The following is an 18278-nucleotide window of genomic DNA, read 5'->3' as shown; positions in this document are numbered from 1 at the left end:
GGCAGTGGTTTTTTTGGGAGTCTAAAAGTCTCCCCTCCATGATCCTCTCTCCCATGACTCAGAATGGCATTTATATGTATTATGCAAATCAATTTAGCATGTTTTAGGCCGAACTTTCTCTGCTTCGAGTGCAGGAGGAACGGCAGGGGATAAAAACTCCTACAGGACACCAAGACCAAAAGCAAAATCATTCGCAGTCAGCCAAACTAACAGCACCCATTACTTTCAGGGGACAACTGGGAAGGTGACCCCCACAGATATTTAGGGAGAGCTGCACTAATCGCCATGTATGACCAACAAAAAGAGGGATTTCCTCCCAATGCAAACCCCACATTTAACTCACCGCCACAAGAATGGACCAAGTTCACTAAAAAGTTTTGCAATCAGATCTTTATTTGTTGGCATTCCCATTCCTTATTTTCGACCTTAAACATGTATTGATTCAGGTGCGTCACTATGTTGGCCTGAAGCAATAGACAGGGGTGTCAAACATGCGGCCCATGGGATGGAGCTGGCCCCCGCAGGGCTTCTATTAGGCCCATAAGCAACTAGCTGTCTGCTGCTTCCTCTTCCCTGTTTCCAGAAGTGGAGCTGGCTTTTGACAGTCGCCTAGCTTTGCAGAAGAAAGCCATGCCTCCCTTCCCTCAACTGGCTGAGGGCTCCTCCCTCTCCTCCTGTGGGGAGGGAGGGGAGGAGGAAATAGAGAGAGCTATAGCACTCTTAAGAAAACCAACATTTTATTCCAGGTATAAGCTTCTGTGTGCCTATTCGCTTCTTCAGTGATGGAGGGGAAAGAAAGAAAGAGCCAGAGAGAGAGGGAGAGGTGGAGTCCCACTGTACTTTCCTGAGCCAGTGCTCACTTCTCCAGGCTTATTTCCAGTTATTCTTTGCATCCTTCTGGACTGAATAGAGACCTAGGTTTCCTGCCATATTACCAGTGCTGAAAAAGGAGTGCAGGGTCTTAGCTTCCTGTGCCCAATTGCTCCATTTCTGTGAATCGCAGATCCTCCAATCTTGGTTTTGTATCAGAATGGGAAGACACCTGGGTTGGTGGGAAAGGCACCCCGGCTGCTGGGTTGCTCCCTCCTCCTCAACCGCCCTCCCCAGTCTTTCTGAACTTCCAGCCAGAACTCCATGTCAACAGGCAGATCCAAACATTCCCAAATATGAAGGCATTTTTCAACTCACATAAGAGAAGCCCTGTTAGATCAGGCCAATGGCTTATCCAGTCCAACACTCTGTGTCACACAGTGGCCTAACCACTCCCCCCATAAGTGCCATCAGGAAATCCACCAGTGGGGCCAGGACACTAGAAGCCCTCCCACTGTGCCCCCCAAGCACCAAGAATACAGAGCATCATTGCCCCACACATAAGAACATAAGAGAAGCCATGTTGGATCAGGCCAGTGGCTCATCCAGTCCAACACTCTGTGTCACATAAGAACATAAGAGAAGCCATGTTGGATCAGGCCAATGGCCCATCCAATCCAACACTCTGTGTCACCTAAGAACATAAGAGAAGCCCTGTTGGATCAGGCCACTGGCCCATCCAGTCCAACACTCTGTGTCACATAAGAACATAAGAGAAGCCATGTTGGATCAGGCCAGTGGCCGATCCAGTCCAACACTCTGTGTCACACAGTGGGCAAAAAACCCCAAGTGCCATCAGAAAGTCCACCAGTGGGGCCAGGACACCAGAAGCTCTCCCACTGTGCCCCCCCCAAACTCACATGACTACACCCATAAATGAAGCCTTTTCCATTTTGATGAGTTTATAACCTGAACAGGTGGGGGCCATTAACCTCCCAGTGGAACCTCCATATTCAGTGGCAGAATACCTGGAACTGTCAACAGGGTCTGGCTTCCTGCAAAGGCCCTGCTCAGCCATCTGGAGCAGAAATTAAGGAACCACTTTCACCCACAGCAAACACAAAAACAAGAGTCTTTTAAGAGTTATTTCTTTATTCAATTCATATATACCCCAATGGAGACCCAATGCAACATATGCCATCTCTTTTTTCCTCCATTTTATCCTCACAACAACCTTCTGAGGTTGACTGGCCCAAATTTACCCAAGCAAGCATCCCATGCACAAGCGGGGGTTGAAACCAGATTTCTAAGACCGTAGTCAGGCACGGTTAACCTCTACACCACACCGGCTTGCCTATATGAAACTGGTTTTGCTTTTGGAAAACTGGTAGGTAAGTTTCCCAGTTCAAATTTCTTTTTCCAAAGCATTTTCTTTTTTGCAACTCTTTTCTCCCATCACCTCTATAAAAATGCCACACTGCTAAAATGTTTTCCTTGTTCAACTGTCTAAGGCAGGGGTGTCAAACAGTCAGTTCAGGGGCTGAATCAGGCCCCCGGAGGGCTCCTATCAGGCCCCCAAGCAACTGGCTGTCATCTGCTTCCTTCTCCCTCTCTGCTTCCTTCCGCATCACAGCTTGCTTTGCCAGACTTACTCAATCGCACAGCAGCTACAGAGCAAAACCTCTGTTTTCTCCATTGGCTAAGGCTCCTCCCTTGGGGAGGAAGGGGGGGGAGGAATAGCTTGCTTTGCCAGGCTCTCTCAATTGCACAGCAGACCTGAGCCAAGCCTCTCTTCCTTCTATTGGCTGAGGCTCCTCCCTCTCCTGGTCCCCTGGAGAAGGAAGGAAAGAGCCAGAACTTCCTTTGCCCACTTTCCTGGATCCCATGGAAGAAATACAACGAAAGCATCTTTAATACCAATGAGTGCGAATGTTTTAAGCATGTTTTAAGTAATGTTTTAAGAATGTTTTAAGCATGTATATTTGTGTTTGGAGAGCCAGTTTGGTGTTGTGATTAAGTGTGCGGTTTGATTCCCCACTCCTCCAATTGCACCTGCTAGCATGGCCTTGGGTCAGCCATAGCTCTGGCAGAGGTTGTCCTTGAAAGGGCAGCTGCTGTGAAAGCCCTCTCCAGCCCCACACACCTCACAGGGTTTCTGTTGTGGGGGAGGAAGGCAAAGGAGATTGTAGGCCGCTCTGAGACTCTTCGGAGTGGAGGGCGGGATATAAATCCAATATCTTCATCTACCTCACGGGGTGTCTGTTGCGGGGGAGGAAGGCAAAGGAGATTGTAGGCCGCTCTGAGGCTCTGGCCTTAAAAGGGCAGCTGCTGTGAGAGCCCTCTCAGCCCCACCCACCTCGCAGGGTGTCTGTTGTGGGAGAGGGAAAGGAGATTGTGAGCCGTTCTGAGACTCTTCGGAGTGGAGGGCGGGCTATAAATCCAATATCTTCATCTACCTCGCAGGGTGTCTGTTGTGGGGAAGGAAAGGAAAGGAGATTGTGAGCCGCTCTGAGACTCTTCGGAGTGGAGGGCGGGATATAAATCCAATATCTTCTTCTTCTTTGTGGGTATGTCCCCGAATCTTGCAAAATTCTGGATGTCAATATTTCAAATTTTTAAAAACAGACCGGTTTGCTCAGTGGGAAAGACCCAGGAATAGCTCAAGTACATTTAACAATTCCAAAACATTTATTTAGTTTATTTCTAGCCAGCCTTTACCACCCAGATTCCAAACTCAAATCACATGGGAGGTGTGAGGGGGGGTGGGGGGTGGACTGTACTGTGCTGTTTATACAAGAGGTTTGTTTTTACTTCTGTTTTCATTTTATTGTGTATGGCTTAACAGCAGGAATATTTCCCATAGACCTTTATTGGCATTAATACAAGAATACAGTATACTTTAAAACCAACAGTGACACTATAGAATATAATAAAACCTTAAAACACCAGCAAAAGTTAAATGACATAAAATAGCAGTAGGCTATGCATGAGTAAAAGCCTCTCTGATTTGGATCGCAACCTGTAAAAAGCAAGCAACGTAAGTAGTGACAAAGTTGTGTTTCCCGTGGAGTAAAAAACGAACCTTGGCATTGTCAGAAAGGTCTTGATGGTCAGAAAGCAGTGCATCTAGATATCTTGCACGTGGACTGCTATAAAAAGGGCAGTCCAAAAGAATTATGGAATTGAGGGCAAGAGAGGTGTGGTTCTCCAGCTTTGGGGCAACTTCCACACGAAAACATTTCACTGCAAGCAAGCACGTCCTAGGTATCGCTGCACTACCTCGCTTGACTTACTTTCTTGAGTCAGCTGGAGCTATATTCATCGCAGACCTAACTCTGCCTCCTGCACATACAACTTTAGGATGCAACAGACAAATTAGATGTTCTCTTCCTTCAGGACAAAGAAAGGAATTTATTTTCATTGCGCATGCTTTTATTGCTTCTGTTTACCTAGTCTGCCTTTCTGCCCAATCAGGGCCACCAAGATGGCAAACAATTGAAAACAAAGCTTTGTACAAGCACTTCATAACCCCCGTTGAATCCAAAACTTCCAAATATATTTTAAAAACGCAAAATGAGCAACAATTAAAATGTAAGGAAAGTCACGGTCTTTGAAGGAATGGCAGACCAGACAAAGAAGTCATAATGCAGTTTTTATCCGCTTCAGCAAGTGCGTTTTGTTAATTCACAAGGTAAAGTCCAGTTGCAAAGTGCACTGAAAGTGAATTGAAAGGAGCCAGCCAGATGAACCTCCCTGGAGAGGGATTGCCTGAATTTTGGCACCACCACCGAGAAGGCCCTTTCTCAGAAGGGGGGGCGGCACCTGAAACAGCCCCCCCACCCCGATGACTGACGTTCATACGAGGTCCTTCAAATATGGTGATTCCCACAAACCATCAAAGCCTTTAAAAGCTCAGCACCAACACCCTGAATTGGTCCCAGAAACAAACTGGGAGGCAGCACAGATGGGCCGAGAGTGGCATGCAATGGTTCCTCATTAACCTGCGGGACTCCCTGCCACAAGATGCTGCGATCGCCAGTAGCTTAGATGACTTGAAAGGAAGATTTTGCCTCCATTACCCAAGTGGAATCTGCTCAGTACGAGGGCACCTCTCAGCAACACTGCAGGAGACTGAACAGTCAAAACAAAGGGTGTCAAACTCATTTGTTATGAGGGGCGGATCTGACATAAATGAGACCTTGTCGGGCCAGGCCACGTGTGTACCTATTTAAGATTAGGCAGCAGAGATATAAACTTTATAAAGGACACAGACAAACACAATTAAAGTTTAAAAAAAAAAAAAACTTTAAACATGCTTAAAACGTTAGCACTCGTTGGTTTTAAAGGTACTTTCTTTGTATTTCTGCCATGGGATCCAGCAAACTGGGCTAAGGAAGCTCTGGCTCTTTCCCTCCCTCCCCAGGGGACTGGTGGGGGAGGAGCCACAGCCAATAGAAGGAAGAGAGGCTTGGCTCAATAGTCTGCTGTGTGATTGAGAGAGGCTGGAAAAACAAGCTCTGCCTCCCCCACGGAGAAAACTCAGCCAGTGGAGAAAATAAGAGGTTTTGCTCTGTAGCTCCTGTGCGACTGAGCAAGCCTTGCAAAGCAAGCTGTGATGCAGAAGGAAGCAAGAGGGAGAAGGGATGAGAGCCAATTGCTTGGGGGGAGGCTGATAGGAGCCCCTGGGCTGCATGTTTGACACCCTTGGTTAAGACCTTCCCCCCCCCCCTTGTGAGCTTCCTGCAGGCCCCCATCAGCTCCCCCCCTATGGGAGCCAGGAGGCCGAGGAAGCCAAGCCTTCACTCTGATCCAACAGGGCTTCCTTGAAGCTCCTCCAAAGCAGATTCTTTCTTTCGCTACTCGGATCCAACAGGGCTTCCTTGAAGCTCCTCCAAAGCAGATTCTTTCCTTCCCTAACTCCATCACTAAGACAAAAAGCTGACACCTTCCACTGTTTTTTGGGGGGGCGGGGCGGGCAGATGAGGTTTAAAAAGCCCCATTACTTTCCCAGGAAAACTTCATTGCAAATAAAACGCCAATGCAGGACATATTGACATGTGCTTAAAAGTGCACATTTATAGACATTTTAAAATTAACTGCACTCCTCTCCTCAAATGGAAGTTGCACTTTCTGCGGCCCCCCCACCCCCCACCCCGAGAAGGCAGGGCATCAGCAGGCCAAGGGCCCGTAGAAACACGCCTCTGCAGCCAGCCGCCCGCCTCCCCCTCTAAAACGTCTCCAAAACGTTTTCTTTTCAGCCTGCGGGAAAAGAGAAAGCGAATGGCCCAGGTCGTACCATCCAGCACGGAGAGAGAGGGGAGGGAGGACCGTGCGCTCAGAAAGCCGCCCCCTCCCCTTGACACGGAGCCATTCCGCCCATTCATTGCTGCACGAATTCCAACCTTTGCCAACAGCACAACAGGTCGCCACCCCCGTCCCTGAACACACTTGTTCTCATCCTCCTCTCCCCCTATTTCCAAGGAATGGTTCGATCAAAGACCCAAGCCAAGGCGGGGATGTACCACTCGCGAGCGAGCATCGGAGGGGGGGGGGGAGGAGAAGGGTAAGCCCGGGACAGTTGACCCTTGGAGGGCCGTCCCGGGACTGGTTCCCACGGTGGGGGCAGCCCCTGCCGGGAGAGCGGGAGGCACCGCAATGGTCTGGGCTTCCTGCAGCCACCGGAATACTTTCTTCTTTCAAGCTGGCCGGAATACTACTTCGGCTGCCGCTGCGGGGTAATTACCCCGCACTTACTCCGCTTGACAGATCCAAGTGGGCAGCCGTGTTGGTCAGAAGCAGCAGAACAAAGTAGGAGTCAAGTCGTGCCTCGAAGACGAACGAGGTTTTATTCCGGCCTTCAAGGCACAACTTGACTCCTGCGTTGTTCTATTCTTCCACTTCACTTCAGTCTTGCTTTTATTGTTTGTGGCTTAACAGCTGGAAACAGGGGAGGGGGGCAACTTAACAGCTGGAAGGACGGAGTGACTTCGCGGAATCGGCGCAAGACGTGAAGCCAAGAAGGCGGAGAGGCAGAGAAGGAAACCGATTTCTTTGCTCTCCTCCCCCGCCCTCCCCCCACGGGCTAGAGTAAGGCGTCACTCCGAGAGCAATTTGAAACAACTGACGGGGGGAGGGGGGGGGAGAGATGGAGATGAACTTGAGGCCAGGTCCAAGGAGGGGGGGTTCCCCCCTTCCTCTCCAAATCATTCCATTCTCCCCCCCACACACACACCAAAAAAGAGCGACAGCCTTCCTCTTGCAAGCGGGAGGGGGGAGGGAAACCCCGACTGGGATCACACACGCTCAATAATTCATTTCCCATTCACTTTCCAAATGGATTTTTGCCAGTTCGCACAATCAGATCCACTTGGAAAATGCATTGAAAAGGGGTGGAAAGTGCATTGGAAGTGGATGGAAAGTGTATTGAAAAGGGGTGGAAAGTGCATTGAAAGGGGGTGGGAAGTGCATTGATAGGGGGTGGAAAGTGCACTGAAAGTGGATGGAAAGTCCATTGAAAGAGGGTGGAAAGAGCATTGGAAGTGGGTGGAAAGTGCATTGTTTTGTGTGTGTGATCGCAGCCGCCCCCCTCCCCGCAGTCGGCTGCGATCCTCCCCTCTCCTCCAGAGAAGACCTACACGGATTGGGCCCGATTCGCCTCCCCACTCCCTGGAAGGCCTTGCTCCGGACCAGACCATACAGGGGGAGGGAGGTGAAATCCAGCACACATGGGATGCCCCCCCCCTCCGCCGGACAAGCCTTTGCAACCTCCCCCCCCCCCCCCATCTCGGCGGCTCCAACGTTCCAAGCGCCCCCGCCGCCTTTTCTTCTCAATGGGGCGTCCCCCGAGCCAGGCTTCCCTGGGCGGGAGGGGTCGGGGGGGAGGGCTCACCTTCCTTGCAAACTCCTGCGGGGCAGAGACCCTCCGGCAGCCCTTCCCGCTTACCCGGCCGGCCCGAACCGGCCCGCACCGCCTCCCTCCGCGAATGAGCACTCGAAGCAGCCTGCAAGATGCAAAACACGCGCCGGGGATTCCCCGGCTCAGTCCCGGGTCACTCGGCTCTCGCGAGAACGGCCAGCCGTAGCCCCGGCGGCCATCTTTGGGGAGGGCAAAGAGCCGACCGGTCCGCTCCATCCATGGAAAGGGCGGCCGCACCTGTGGAACTTCCACCTGTTGGTGAAGCCGGTCCGGTGGGCGGCAGTGGGATGGGGGGAATATCCCCGGTACAGAAATGCTCCCCGGGTTGCCACCTTGCTGTAGGGTTGCCAAGTCCAATTCAAGAAATATCCGGGGACTTTGGGGGTGGAGCCAGGAGACTTTGGGGGTGGAGCCAGGAACAAGGGTGTGACAAGCAGAATTGAACTCCAAAGGGCGTTCTGGCCATCACATTTAAAGGGACCGCACACCTTTTAAATGCCTTCCCTCCACTGGAAATAATAGCGAATAGGGGCACCTTCTTTGGGGGGCTCATAGAATGGGACCCCTTGGTCCAATCCTTTTGAACCTTGGAGGGTATTTTGGGGAGAGACGCTGGATGCTAATCTGAAATTTTGGTGCCTCTTTCTCCAAAAACAGCGCCCCCCCCCCCCCACAAAGCCCTAGATACCTGCTGATCAATTCTCCATTATACCATATGGGAATCGGTCTCCATAGGGAATAACGGAGTGCCCAGCAGACATTTCCCTCCCCCCCCCCCGCTTTCTGATGATGCTGAAGTAGGGGTAGGACCTCCAAACTGGGGGATCCCCTGCCCCCACCTGGGGATTTACAACACAGAGAGAGTAACACAGCAAGAAGACAAAAAAGCCAAAGGTACATAACCCACCGTGAAAACCAGCTTCTATTATCAAATTATACAAGGTCAACAAAAATAAACACACTCATATACAGATTCCACCGTCATAAATTACAAAACAACCATAACTTTTAGTCCTTAATAGAAAACGAAGCAATAGCACCAAGAGTCCTCCTTTTCATCCTATGGTAAAACTTCCCATCTCATTCCATGAAATCCTGGCGTAGTACTCCAGATGTTTAATGTCTGTCCACAAATGCAGCCAATAATCCAAGTTTCCAAGGACAAGGTCGTACAACAAGGCTGCTAATGCTTCCTTTTCTATTAAGGACTAAAAGTTATGGTTGTTTTGTAATTTATGACGGTGGAATCTGTATACGAGTGTGTTTATTTTTCTTGACCTTGTATAATTTGATAATAGAAGCTGGTTTTCACGGTGGGTTATGTACCTTTGGCTTTTTTGCCACCTGGGGATTGGCAGCTCTACCTTGCCGCGATGGAATCTACTTGCATTGCAGGGGGGGGGGGCTACTGCAGGAAAGAGCAGGAGGTTGGACTGGTCCCCACCCCCCACCCCAGGGCTCTCCTGAGCCTTTAGCTGCCCATATGCTGCTCCCCCCAAACTGATGTTTCTCTGGTAGCCCCCCCCCCCAGCCCTACTCTCTCTCTCTCTCTCTCTCTCTCTCTCTCTTGGCATTCCCTTCTCCTTGTCCTGAGGCAGTTGCTCAGAATGGGCAAACCCCCTCCCCCCAGCAAGCAGATGAGCCAACGGAGCCGCCAAGGCATGCTCAGACCTGCGGTCGGTCCTTCCCGCACCTTCTTTCCGAGAGCGCCCAACCGGTTGAATCGGAAGAAGGGAGTGCAGAGACCCCCTAAGGAACCGCCTGACCACCAATTTGGGGGGTCTTTCAGTGCTCCTGGACTCTGGTTCTTTCCTCTTGCTGCAGACAGACGAACACGGGGGGGGGGCATCTTGAGCTATACCCAACCAGATGTTTCAGAGATGGGGGCTGAGTAGGAAGAAGATATCTGCTCCCTCCCCCCCCTCGCCCTGCAGCTATTGGTTGTCGGGGGTACCCTGCCTCCATACTTGAAAGCTCAGTTGAGCTGCTGCAGCTAACATCCATGGCCAGATCCAGGACTTTATTTGTAGAAAAAGCCCAGCAGCAACTCATTTCCATATTAGGCCACACACCCCTGACATCCCCATTGTTTCACACAAGGCTTTTTAACAGAAAAGGCCCAGCAGGAACTCATTTGCATATTAAGCCACATCCCCTGACATCCCCATTGTTTCACACAGCGCTTTTTTAACAGAAAAGGCCCGGGAGGAACTCATTTCCATATTAGGCCACACACCCCTGACATCCCCATTGTTTCACACAAGGCTTTTTAACAGAAAAGGCCCAGTAGGAACTCATTTCCATATTAGGCCACACACCCCTGACATCCCCATTGTTTCACACAGGGCTTTTTAACAGAAAAAGCCCGGCAGGAATTCATTTGCATATTAGGCCACACCCCCTGACTCGAAGCCAGCCGGAACTGCGTTCCTGTGCCTTCCTGCTAAAAAAAAAAGCCCTGGCCAGATCCGTTTCCCACATCACACAGCTGGGAGTTCCACAGGTTAAGCTTGCATGCCATGGGCAGTCCCAAACACCGCCCCCCCCCCTTCCCTCTCTCTGTCTTCTTGCTCAAGGGCGGGGGGAAGGGGATGATTCCTGCACAGAAAAGGAAGCTAGCGCATTGGTTTTGATTTCTATCCTGCTCCATTTCCTGCAAGCGGAAAGTTTGGGCAGGGTGTGGGGAAGAGGCGTTCTGACTTGCCCCTGGAATGCAGACGCAGCACGGAATTCTCTCTGCTGGCCTGATTTGCCCGGGGAAGAGACTGGCAAGGGGGAGGGGATGCGTGGCGCTCATCAAACACCTCTCACGTGATTCGGTTCCCTCGCTGCCAGGGTCTTTCCTGGATCCTTCGCTGGAGAACGTAAGAAGAGCCCCGAAGGATCATGCCAAAGCCCCCCTCCCCTCACCCAGCATCCTGTCTCCAACAGAGGACAGCTGACCACTGAGGATACCACTTTCTCTCCCGGGGTTTCCCTCCCCAGCAACAGCTCTCTGCCTCTGAAAATGGAAGTTCCATTTAGACAGTTCTGCCTTCTCTGGATTTGTCTGCAAACCATCCCTTTGAAAACCGTCATGGCTTGTGACTAATTCGCTAACGTTAGAATAAGGTTTGCATTCGGTGGCACTTTTGAGACCGACAAAGTTTAATTTGGGTTGTATCGTGTTGGTCCTAACAGTGCCACTGGATTAAAACGTTGTTCTGTTGTTAAAACCACCTGAATCTCTTACGCCAAGCTTCTTTCTGAAGTACACTGTTACAGGGTAGCCCTATTTCTTCTGCACAAGGCATTTGTGAATAATAGGATCCTGGGGCAGTGAGTTCCACAGACAGAGGAAACCCGAGCGCAGGAGAGAAGAAGGGTATTTAAACAAACAAGCAAGCAAACGCTGCAGGGGATCTGCCCGCCTCCCCCCCTAGATCCGGCCCTGCTCAAGAACAGTTCCCTCAGAACTCTCTCAGCTGCACCTCGCTCAAAGGATGTCTGTTGTGGGGAGGGGGAGTTGGAAGCTGCTCAGACTCCAAGTGAAGCGCAGGGACGCATCTCAGCTCCTCCTCCTCCGCCTAGGGTTGCCAATCCCCAGGTGGGGGCAGGGGATCCCCCGGTTTGGAGGCCCTCCCCCCACTTCAGGGTCGTCAGAAAGCGGGGGAGGGGGGGAGAGAAATGTCTGCTGGGAACTCTTATTATTCCCTATGGAGACTTATTCCCATAGAAAATAATGGAGAATTGATCCGTGGGTATCTGGGGCTCTGCGGGGGCTGTTTTTTGAGGTAGAGGCACCACATTTTCAGTACAGCGTCTAGTGCCTCTCCCCAAAATATCCGCCAAGTTTCAAAACGATTGGACCAGGGGTTCCAATTCTATGAGCCCCAAAAGAAGGTGCCCCTATCCTTCATTATTTCCTATGGGAGGAAGGCATTGAAAAGGTGTGCCGTCCCTTTAAATGCAATGGCCAGAACTCCCTTTGGAGTTCAATTGTGCTTGTCACAGCCTTGATCTTGGCTCCACCCCCCAAAGTCTCCTGGCTCCACCCCCAAAGTCCCCAGATATTTCTTAAATTGGACTTGGCAAGCCTAAGAGCCACTGTTCCTTTCTCTTTCTCTCTCTCTCTCGGCTTGGCTTCGCGAACGAAGATTTAAGAAGGGTGCAATAGTTCCTTACCCCTGATCTATATATAACAGTTGTGGAAGTCTGTTTCACTGTATCCAAAGAAGTGTGCATGGACATCAAAGTTTATTAAACCCATTGGTCTTAAAGTTGCCCCTAGACTTTGTTCTACTGTATTTTGTAGTTACTGGTTCCAGTAGATGAAATATCAGCAAAACCCCTGGGTCTGTCCCCAGTCTCTACCTCTCTGGGGAAATGTCGGCTCCTAAAACCTTTATCATGAAATGCTTTTATCTACACAAGAAAGTTTACGGAACACCAAAGTTGATAATAGGACTTCGAAGAACAAAGGCTTTTATATCACAATCACGCCAACTAAATCTGGAGTACTTCACCAAAACTGATGCCCATCTTTTCCTAATCTTAGGAAGTAAATAAAAAAGCCCAGACTCTGTAAGACTTGTAACTACCGGTACTTCCCTCATTTCCCTTAAGTGCAGATTTGGGAGTGGAGGAACCTGGTAGGGTTGCCAATCCCAAGGTGTTAGCTGCCCTGAGCCTGCTTCGGCGGGGAGGGCGGGATATAAATAAAAGGTATTATTATTATTATTATTATTATTATTATTATTATTATTATTATTATTATTATTATTATTATTATTATTATTATTATTATTATCCCCCGGTTTGGAGACCCTCCCCCCTCCAGAAATTTCTGGAGAAAAACCTTTTCTTTCCCTTTTAAAACCCAGAGTCTCATTTTCATGCATTAAAAAAACCAACATCATACTGAGCTTGTCCTTCCCCTCCCCCCTTTCTCTTGTTAGGAAAAGGAATCGGAGCGAAATTAATGGGCAAAGTAGCAGAGGTGAGTTGCCCGTGGTCTTGCGATTGCCCACTAGGAAGCAGCAGAAGAATTGGTTTTCTCTGCTTTTCTTACAATCGCCTTCCCTTCCCCACAACAGGCACTTATGAGTCAGGTGGGGCTGAGAGTTCTTAGAGAACTGTGACTGTCCCAAGGTCTCCCAGCAGGCTTCATACGGAGGAGGAGTGGGGAATCAGGCCTGGTTGTCCTGAGCAGAACCCCCCACTCTTCACCACTCCAGGCGGGTGAATTCTGTCAGGGGACTCTTTGTATGGGATCAGACTCCCTTCCCCGAAAAGGCGTTTGTGGTTCTCCGTTCAAGTTAGCAAACAGAATAACTGGGCACTGAGATCTGAGCAGCCATTCTGGCCATGAAATAAGCAGGCTTATCTCTTTCACGCGGCCACGGGGAGGACTGCTGTGCCTTTAACGAAAAGCAAAAAAAAAAAATTCAACAGGTAAAGCTTTTCTCATCACCACTCTGCAGGATGGGGAGCACTACCTGATGGATTTCTACCTGTCGTGTTGAAGACCGGGGGCCCTGGCAGGAAGTCATGGCTGAGTTAAACAGCTGATTGGTACACATGCTGTTGCCTTACCCTGATGCCTCAGCTCTGTGGCCTGTTAGACCTTGGGAAAGGTCCCCTCAACTCTGCCCCAGAGTAGGGTTGCCAATCCCCAGGTGGGGGCAGGGGATCCCCTGGTTTGGAGGCCCTCCCCCCGCTTCAGGGTCGTCAGAAAGCGGGGGGAGGGGAGGGAAATGTCTGCTGGGAACTCTATTATTCCCTATGGAGATTTATTCCCATAGAAAATCATGGAGAATTGATCCACGGGTATCTGGGGCTCTGGGGGGGGCTGTTTTTGGGGTAGAGGCATCACATTTTCAGTGCAGCATCTAGTGCCTCTCCTCAAAATACCCCCCAAGTTTCAAAAAGATTGGACCAGGGGGTCCAATTCTATGAGCCCCAAAAGAAGGTGCCCCTATCCTTCATTATTTCCTATGGAAGGAAGGCATTGAAAAGGTGTGCCGTCCCTTTAAATGTGATGGCCAGAACTCCCTTTGGAGTTCAATGATGCTTGTCACAGCCTTGATCTTGGCTCCAACCCCAAAGTCTCCTGGCTCCACCCCCAAAGTCCCCAGATATTTCTTAAATTGGACTTGGCAACCCTATTCTACCGCCACCTGGGGGCTCACGACCTCACCGATTCCGAGGAGCAGCGGCATAGCATTGAGCTGGAGGGAGAGGCCTTGGAAAGGCTAGCTCAGAGGGGGAGGCACAGAGAGGGAGGCCTCAGACCCAGCTCAGACTGGGGCCAGCAGCCGTAGCCTGGAGCCCGGAACCTCACCACAGAGGCCTCGCAGTCCCACACTCCCCTCCCTCACAGAGAAGCCTTGGAACTGCCTTTGCTCTTTAGGGTTGCCAATCCCCAGGTCCCAGCGGGGGCTCTCCCGCTTTCCCAGGCTTCTTCCCGCCCCCACAACCCCCATGTGACTTTCCACCTTCGGAGGCTTCAGTCTCCGATTGGAAAAGCTTCCTCTTGAGATGGGGTGTCTGTATTACTTGGAAGAAGTTGGCTGCAACTCGTGAGAAGAGAGGCCAATCTCTCGCATCAGAGTTGCCAGAAACGGGGTGGCGGGGGGGAGGGAAATGTCTGCTGGGCACTTCATTATTCCTTAAGTGGAGATCGATTCTCATAGGGTATAATGGTGAATTGATCTGGAGTTATCAGGGGCTCTGGAGGGGTTGTTTTTTGAGGTAGAGGCACCAAATTTTCCATATAGCATCTAGTGCCTCTCCTTAAAATATCCCCCAAGTTTCAAAACGATTGGACCAGGGGGTCCAATTCTATGAGCCCCAAAAGAAGGTGCCCCTATCCATTATTTCCTATGGAAGGAAGGCATTTAAAAAGGTGTGCTGTCCCTTGAAATGTGATGGCCAGAACTCCCTTGGAGTTCAATGATGCTTGTCACACCCTTGCTCCTGGCTCCGCCCCTCCGAAGAGTCTCAGAGCAGCTCACAATCTCCTTTACCTTCCGCCCCCACAACAGACACCCTATGAGGTGGGTGGGGCTAAGAGGACTCTCACAGCAGCTGCCCTTTCAAGGACAACCTCTGCCAGAGCTTTGGCTGACCCAAGGCCATTCCAGCAGCTGCAAGTGGAGGAGTGGGGAATCAAACCCGGTTCTCCCAGATAAGAGAGCTCTGGCTGACCCAAGGCCATTCCAGCAGCTGCAAGAGGAGGAGTGGGGAATCAAACCCGGTTCTCCCAGATAAGAGTCCGTGCACTTAACCACTACACTAAACTGGCTCTCAATCCCTGGATTAGGAGAGCGGGCAGCCAGCCGGCCACCAGGAGTTTTGCCACACCCCCAGCAGCCCTCATTAACCCCCGGAGAAGCCCACCCACACCACCCTTTCTCCACTTTTTATGTGATTTTGGTCAGCGGGTGGCTTGCTGGCCTTTTGACCGGGGGTGGGGTGGCCAAGGAGAGCCCCAGGTGAGCGAGGTCTGCTTGGGCTGTCTGGATCTCTAGCCAGCCCAAACAGGCCTCGCTCGCCCAGGGTTCTCCTTTCTTACGTCGGGTTGCTTTTGGCTGAGGGGTGGTGGTGGCGTATGCTAATGAGTTATGCTAATGAGATCCACCATCTAGTCTACAAAATGATCCTTGGACATCACAATTTGAGAATTATATAAACAAGTTGGAGTGTGTTCAGAGGAGGTGGGATTTGGAAACCAAGGTTGAAGGAGCTGGGGATGTTTAGCCTGGAGAGGAGGCGGTGAGAGGTGATAGGATCACCATCTTCAAGGACTTGAAGGGCTGTCATAGAGAGGATGGTGGGGGATTGTCATATATACACCCTCCTCTATAGGACAGACGTTCAAGAACTTGAAGATGGTGATCCTATCACCTCTCAGCCGCCTCCTCTCCAGGCTAAACATCCCCAGCTCCTTCAACCTTTCCTCATAGGACTTGGTCTCCAGACCCCTCACCATCTTCGTCGCCCTCCTCTGGACCCATTCCAGCTTGTCTAGATCCTTCTTAAAATGTGGTGCCCAAAACTGAACACAAGACTCCAGGTGAGGTGTTACCAGAGCAGAGTAAAGCGATACCATCACTTCACGTGATCCGGAGAGAACCAGTTTGGAGTAGTGGTTAAGTTGTGCAAACTTTTATCTGGGAGAACCGGGTTTGATTCCCCACTCCTCCACTTGCTCCTGCTGGCATGGCCTTGGGTCAGCCATAGCTCTGGCAGAGGTTGTCCTTGAAAGGGCAGCTGCTGTGAGAGCCCTCTCAGCCCCACCCACCTCACAGGGTGTCTGTTGTTGGGGAGGGAGATAAAGGAGATTGTGAGCCGCTCTGAGACTCTTGAGTGGTGGACGGGATATAAATCCAATGTCGTCTTCGTCGTCTTTTTCTTTACTTCTGTTGATACAGCCCAAAATTGCATTTGCCTTTTTGGCCACCGCATCGCACTGTTGACTCATGTTCAGCGTATGGTCCACTAAGACCCCGAGATCCTTTTCGCACAGACTACTGTTAAGACAAGTCTCCCCCATCCTATAACCATGCATGGGATTTTTCCTATCTAAATGCACTGGGGTGGGAGACCTCCTAGGAATACCAGAGCCACCTCTCTGAATGTCCAAGCCCCAGTAAGGGTCACCAGACGTCAACCATCACTGACGTACATGTACACACAAAATTATCACAAAAGCCCCTGAAACACACCCTTCAGAGACTCCCCCCAGAGCTGTTCCAGTTAACTAAATAACTCCCTGTCCCTGTTGTACTTCCAAGTTAAAGCTGCTCTGTGGATCTAAACACACGAAGCTGCCCTTTACCATAACAGGCCTTTGGTCCACAAGGTCACGCTTGTCCACTCCTGGGGCCAGCGGCTCCCCAGGGTCTCAGGCAGTGAAAGGTCCTTCACATCATCTGCTGATCTTTTTTTGTTGGAGCTGCCAGGAAATTGAACCTGGAATTTCTGAGTGCTGAGCAGAGGCTCTGAGTAACGGTGGCCCTTCTCCAAAGACTACCCTGTTAACAGGGTCTATTAACAGAAATTAGATAACCCCCGGTAGGTATTTGGTGGCGAGAAGGCAGCATGGAGAGCCAGTTTGGTGTTGTGGTTAAGTGTGTGGACTCTTATCTGGGAGAACCGGGTTTGATTCCCCACTCCTCCACTTGCACCTGCTAGCATGGCCTTGGGTCAGCCAGAGCTCTCTTATCTGGGAGAACCGGGTTTGATTCCCCACTCCTCCACTTGCAGCTACTGGCATGGCCTTGAGTCAGCCAGAGCTCTCTTATCTGGGAGAACCGGGTTTGATTCCCTACTCCTCCACTTGCAGCTGCTGGAATGGCCTTGGGTCAGCCAGAGCTCTGGCAGAGGTTGTCCTTGAAAGGGCAGCTGCTATGAGAGCCCTCTCCAGCCCCACCCACCTCACAGGGTGTCTGTTGTGGGGGAGGAAGGTAAAGGAGATTGTGAGCCGCTCTGAGACTCTTCGGAGTGGAGGGCGGGATATAAATCCAATATCTTCATCTACCTCACAGGGTGTCTGTTGTGGGGGGGGGAGGTAAAGGAGATTGTGAGCCGCTCTGAGACTCTTCGGAGTGGAGGGTGGGATATAAATCCAATATCTTCTTCTACATCACAGGGTGTCTGTTGTGGGGGAGGAAGGGAAAGGAGACTGTGAGCCGCTCTGAGACTCTTTGGAGTGGAGGGCAGGATATAAATCCAATATCTTCATCTACCTCACAGGATGTCTGTTGTGGGGGGGAGGAAAGGAAAGGAGATTGTGAGCCGCTCTGAGACTCTTCGGAGTGGAGGGCGGGATATAAATCCAATATCTTCTTCTACCTCACAGGATGTCTGTTGTGGGGGGGGGAGGAAGGGAAAGGAGATTGTGAGCCGCTCTGAGACTCTTCGGAGTGGAGGGCGGGATATAAATCCAATATCTTCATCTACCTCACAGGGTGTCTGTTGTGGGGGAGGAAGGGAAAGGAGACTGTGAGCCGCTCTGAGACTCTTTGGAGTGGAGGGCAGGATATAAATCCAATATCTTCATCTACCTCACAGGGTGTCTATTGTAGGGGGGGAAGGTAAAGGAGATTGTGAGCCGCTCTGAGTCTCTTCGGAGTGGAGGGCGGGATATAAATCCAATATCTTCATCTACCTCACAGGGTGTCTATTGTAGGGGGGGAAGGTAAAGGAGATTGTGAGCCGCTCTGAGACTCTTCGGAGTGGAGGGCAGGATATAAATCCAATATCTTCATCTACCTCACAGGGTGTCTATTGTAGGGGGGGAAGGTAAAGGAGATTGTGAGCCGCTCTGAGACTCTTCGGAGTGGAGGGCGGGATATAAATCCAATATCATCATCATCATCATCATCATCATCTTCTTCTTCTTCTTCTTCTTCTTCTTCTTCTTCTTCTTCTTCTTCTTCTTCTTCTTCTTCTTCTTGGTATAGTCTGATTTTGTCAGATCTTGGAAGGGAAGCGGGGTTGGGACGAGGAAGGGAGACCACCAAGGAAGACTCTGCAGAGGAAAGAAATGGCAAACCACGCCCTGGTT

This window comes from Heteronotia binoei, chromosome 15 (genome assembly GCF_032191835.1).
Source record: "Heteronotia binoei isolate CCM8104 ecotype False Entrance Well chromosome 15, APGP_CSIRO_Hbin_v1, whole genome shotgun sequence".
NCBI classification, from domain to species: Eukaryota; Metazoa; Chordata; class Lepidosauria; order Squamata; family Gekkonidae; genus Heteronotia; species Heteronotia binoei.
The sequence above is the reverse complement of the archived record's forward strand: the minus strand, read 5'-3'. Positions refer to the sequence as shown.